The sequence below is a fragment of the Elaeis guineensis genome, chromosome 4, assembly GCF_000442705.2.
Source record: "Elaeis guineensis isolate ETL-2024a chromosome 4, EG11, whole genome shotgun sequence".
Lineage (NCBI taxonomy): Eukaryota > Viridiplantae > Streptophyta > Magnoliopsida > Arecales > Arecaceae > Elaeis > Elaeis guineensis.
In genome coordinates, this window is record NC_025996.2 from 20141221 (window position 1) to 20147017 (window position 5797).

The window sequence follows — 5797 nt, forward strand, 5'->3', positions numbered from 1 at the left end:
AAACCTTATGTCATGTCCATATAATTAAACGTTATTTTTGAAAGTATATTTATCTTTTTCAGAAAAAAGTTAGTTTAGGTTAAGCACTAGCCACATCAAGATATCAGCTAAATAACATCCATGACTGTAACTACTTTGTTCCCATGCTCTAGATTCCACTAGGCGGTGGTAAGGTGCGCAGTTTCCCATCTATGAAAGAGATAGAAGGGGCAGAAGAAGAGAGGGGTGTGCATGAAGTCGTGGTCATCTCTGGGATTACAGCTGTAGGGTCGGGCCCTGCAGCTCTGTTTCGTCTTTACTCCTTTCCTCCTTTCCACAACCCCCACCCCTCCCCCTCTTTATTGTTCTTTATCTCTTCTTCTCACTCCCCTCCTCCCCACCCGACACCCCCTACTCTTCTCTCCCCAAAAGTAATCATTCCAATCTATCATCACCACCCTTTCCCTCCTCTCCTCATCTCCATCTCCACATCCCCCCTTGGAAGAAGCCGAGACTTGTCCGGAGAGAGAGTTCTCTGAAAGACTAGAGAGAGGTGGCACAAAGTGGGAAGCTTTTCTGTTGAGGGGAATGTTGTCTGGCTCGAGGTCTATATCCCTGCAGAGTTTTTTTTTCCCCTACCTACATGTCTCCTGGTGAAAGAAATCTCGGACCAGGCTTCATTCCCCCCAATCGCAGCTTCCATCATCTCCACCTCCAAGATCGGCAGATCGCCAACTTTTCTGGTTAGTAATAACAGTCTGAGGGATCTATCTGCAGGTGGGTGTGACTTCGCTCTCTTCTTTCTTGTTTTGGATCTTGATATGCTACTGTTCAGTCATAGTTGCCAAAATTCCCGATCCTTTTGTTTTTTTGTGATGATTATGTGAGAGAATGAGAAGGAGGGGGAGCAGATTGGTGCAATGATGGTGGATTTTGACCTCTTCGCTCTTATTCCTTCGTCTGTTCCTTTATTTCCCTCTTTTCCAGTCCTGACAGAAAGGGAAAAAAAGGTTTTCATCATTACCTTTTTGAAGGAATCATATCCTTTTCTCTTTTTTTTTTCATATAAAAATTTTTCCCATTCTCCTTAAGAAAAAATAATGCTTCTTCATCTTTTTCGTGGTTAGCATGCTTATTTTTCATGGAGCTTTGGATTTGATAGGGATTCGAAGACTAGTTCCAAAATATCACCTTATTTTTATTTATTCTTTGGAGTTTTCCTCTTTTTTCTCCTTGCTTGTCTCCACAAGGCACAAAGAAACGAATACTGAAATTACAGTTGTTAGATAAAAGGGAAGTATTACTTTGGTGGGTGCTTATTTGCTATGGATCCTTTCGAAGCCTTTGGAATATTTGCTGTAATTAATGTACAACAAATGATTTTCATCTTCAAATAAATAAAAGAAATCCTTAGGTTCGCTATAGTTAAATGTCTTGACGATGCAACCTTTGATCTATTGTGGTGGTGGCCTCGTGCTTATAGGAAAAGGTGAAAGTATTCTTTATTACTTTGTTTTTATGCACTTAATTATTTTGTCATTTATTATGTGATACAACTACTTCCAACGAGTCACAAGCATGTATTTGCCGTAACACACCTCTTTGCTTTAGAGATCTTCTGAGGCAAAGCTTGAATCCGGTGGGTTCATGCAGGTAAATGATCTTTTGTAGGTTTTCCTTTCACCGGTCCTACATTTTCCATTTAATTTCGTATTGCACCCCATATTATCTCATTATCTCTCTCTTACCATATGATCATTGCACAACCAGTGGAGAATGCATGCAATTTTTTTTGCTTGAGTAAACTTATGTGTACAATTTGGCAACAACCAAGGATCAACGATTTATTGGAAACTGAAATTGATTATAATGGTGGTGTAAATAATAGATGCAAGCATCTTGTGATTCGTTAAAAATAATAAAATGGAATTACCTTTTGTCATGTGTACTTGTTTCACGCGTTTGCGTGCTTATTTTAATGTACATGTTTCATATGTCAAGATCTTTTCTAATATTTCGAATAGAATACAATTACCATGGCACATCCAAGCAAAAAGCTTTTGAACTATAGCATATCGCACAAGTTTGGCTATGGATGAGCATTGTTGTCTCGAGCCTACTTATTATTGAAGGCGAAGTGCCATTAATTTTTAATTTCATAGTTATCATGAATCTTTGCATGCCGCGTGTTTGCTTAGAGTCTTTAGGACAGTGGTAACACATGATTATTATGTCTGCAGGCCTAGTAAACTTGAAATCAAATTCTAAATTCCCAAATATGATATGAGAAAGTTCTGTAAGACAAGCTCCACCTTCAGTGGAGTTGAGTGTCACAATAGGTGGCTCTATGTAGTTTTTCCACTACGATGCATCATGACTTTATCATAAATATAATTGTCTGAAAAACATTTTTCTAAGTCCAAGATGCATTTCTTCTAATGCGATCATTTCCCGGACAAGATAAATTAATTTTGGTGGTTGTAGGCACATGTTTAGAACCTCAATTGATTAGATCTGGTGGCTACCTGGATGGAATTTTGAGCTTCAGGTGACTTATCTGATCTAATTCGTAAAATAACATTCACATAGTTGTCATAACTTCTTCTCTTTTTATCTTCTGAAATTTTATATATAATCCGTTTCTTTCACCTTTTTGTCCACTTCTAATCATAGTGTTCCGTATCTCTAATCACAACAATAACTTGTGTTATATATTTGTTCGGGTACGTGTACCTTGAACATGTTTAGTTTTACTCGTCTTATATTGCACTATTCTGGCTTTTAAATCAAAAGACTTTTCAAAAAATAGTGTTTGATAAATTGAAAAGTGTTTGTAAGAAATGTCAAAGAAACGCACCCTGAGCACCATATAGTTAAGGATATTCTACCACACAATCAAGGACATGTCAACTCGTTATCCATTTGTAATGAATACTTAATTAAAACCATATTTTTCTTTTAAGCTTAAATCTTCTACATGCTACTCTTTTCATAAATTTCTTATTTGTGTATCTTAAATAAATACTTTTGAGAATTAATCCAATTTGGAAGAAAGCTTGTTGATTCTAATTTTCCAGCTTCTGATATGTTATTCTGTTTATATTTTATTTACATATGTGCAAGGTGTTAGAGATCTAAGAAAATGGAATGGTGGTTTTAATTAGGATTTAACTCCTTCAAAATTGAAATGTATACAGAATCTTTTTAAATATCTAAGAGAAATATAAACATAAAAAAGAAAAAGGAACCTAATGGAGGAAAATAGCGTGCTACTGAGATCAACATTGATTTCCCCCAAATTAGTTGTTAATTATGGTGAGAATATAGACTCAAATCTAAGTAGGCTTGATTGCTTCAGCTTAAAAGGAAGTTTTATTCTATCACCTTATCTAGAAACCCTTTATTTTTATATTCAATTTAGTTAGAATTGATTTTTTAATCATCCTATAACCAATAAATATAAGAATAGCCAACGTGATTAAATCCTCCAAGATCTTAGTTAAGAGGTTTTAATTACATTACTGTGGTGATTATGAATGACTTATGCTAGGAGTGAGGAGTCTTAACGTCTCTTCTCACATAAAGTCCCTTTAGATCAAAGCTCTTTGGACAAGCGGATCTTGCTTCAAAGCCATGGACATGAATTAGAATGTAAAGCTACTTATAAACAAACTTCTCCTTGGTGAATCACTAAGGTGGCATTCATAGGTTGAATTACGAGAACATCCAAAAGTGCTAGTTAATAGCTTCAAAGGATAAAGGTAATATGATTTTTTTAAGGGGAGGTCTAAGGTCTATATTTCATAACATTTTTGCCAAAATCACATCGTAGTATCTTTTTAACCTCTAGAAATTATCTCTCTACATTTGATGAATACTACCTAGAACTCATCTAAGGTATATTATAGCAAGGTCGAAACCTATGTTTTACTTAGATAAAACCATGATGGTTGAGTTAGGTTTTGGATGAGTCCATTTGGTCAGGTTACTTATCTAGGTTTTGGTTGATTATGGATATAACTAGCTATTGGACTATGAAGATGTCTAAGATTAGGTAATTATGGTAATGGACTGGACCTTGAACTCGGAAATCAGATACTTGTAGTATCAAACAACGATTGCTGATTCGTTTAGCTAAGATTGGTTTGATTTGCATTAGATTATTATTAACAAGCTGAAAGGTAGTTTAGTCATTTTTTTTGCATGGTTTGTTCCAAATAAATTACCTCCATCATCAAAAGATAAGAAGTGGTGCATTCAATGATGAATGGCACGCCAAATGGAACTTGATCACGAAAGCAAGCATGCGGGCCTTTATAATTATGTCATCCGAGGCCCAGGAGGATGTGCGAGTGACACTGGATCACTGCTCCATCAGAGAGTATGGGCTTATGGGTCCAAGTTGGGTTAGACATTCTTAATCTCGAGTCAGGCTCTGGCTTGCTCTTGGGTACCTCGCTACTCGGACTTGGATCTGTTGGGAATTCATGCCTATTATTTTTAATCCAAATCCTACCCATCAAACATTTGGATCGTGTTAGGACCGGAACCGATTGGATCAAATACTAATCAGATCCACCTATGAGTCTAAGACTCAAGGTGGCGGTATTAATTAAAACACAAATTTTCAAACTTAAAAATGGAGTTTGGATCGTCTCCACACACGGACTCGAGAGGGCCGGTTGTCCTATCACAAGCATTTATATGGGGGCCCATTCAATTGTCACCATCATATAAATCAAGGATAGCTGTGATTGGAAAACTGGCCCTCTCCGGTCCATGTACAAAACCGAGAGGATCCCGACTCTTAAAAGTGTACAATAATAACATAGGGTATATCCCATAAGTTTCATCAAAATGCGAGAAATACAAGTTGGACTGGCTTCATGATTATCAAACCCCATAATCTAGTTTATAGGTTCAGTCAAAAAACAAGAAAAAAAAGCCGTGCTCCAATATATTTGTGAGCGAGAGAGGTAAGGTTTAGGTGGGATAAAACTTATGTAACCAAATTTAAAAACACTCATGGATCTACCTTTGGGCCCATACCTGATCACAAGTCTGAGAGTCCATATCAGGTTAGATCTGTCAGTCTTGTTGTTGGATCCACTACGCTCAACCAGACGCCTAAAAACGGGTATCGTGGCCTGTCTTTTCTTTGCCTCAGTCTTGTAACGGGCTTCTCCTTCATCTTTTTCTCACTCTCTTTCCTTCTTTCCCACCAGTTTTGGAGCATGGAACAGGGTGGCGAAGGGTACAGAAACAGAGAGGGAAAACTGCGACTGGGATTCGATGGACTAGTAGAGAGAGATTTGGCCGCTAGTGTTGGCATTCCAGGCCATGGATGGCTGGCGGAAAACAACTACTACTCCACAGGAGAAGAGAGGGTTTATGTTATGTCCATATATACCAGTACCAACCACTGGAGTCGGTCATTTGGAGTTCTTTAACGTACTCAAGCATTCCTGTGTACATAAAATAACATATATTTTTTATAATATAAACATGCTATTTTATTAATAGTATTTGCCTAAATTATGTCAAATACAATCAACCAAATATAGATATGCATGGCATGATTACGTAATCATGCCATGTAGATCTACTTCTAATATTCTAATTCCTGTATTCAAACTCCACATATATCGAGCGCGCAATGCTGCAACCACTCACGATATTTCAATTCTTTTGGCAAATTTCTCATGAACCAAGATTCTGCGTGTCTGTGATAACCTTGGCATCGGGCCTACTCCAAGATACATGATTTTAGATTTGAGAGTCTATCCAAATTTGTGGCCATGCCATCGCTTTGTTTTAA

At 37.2% G+C, this 5797-nt stretch overlaps 1 long non-coding RNA gene across 1 annotated transcript; it reads left to right on the forward strand.

The window, feature by feature from the left end:
* LOC114914085 (uncharacterized) lies at positions 1-5514 on the forward strand. The gene is made up of 2 exons (XR_003800655.2): positions 1-5116; positions 5205-5514. It is a non-coding gene; the product is annotated as an uncharacterized lncRNA (long non-coding RNA).
* Positions 5515-5797: the final 283 nt, after the last annotated feature.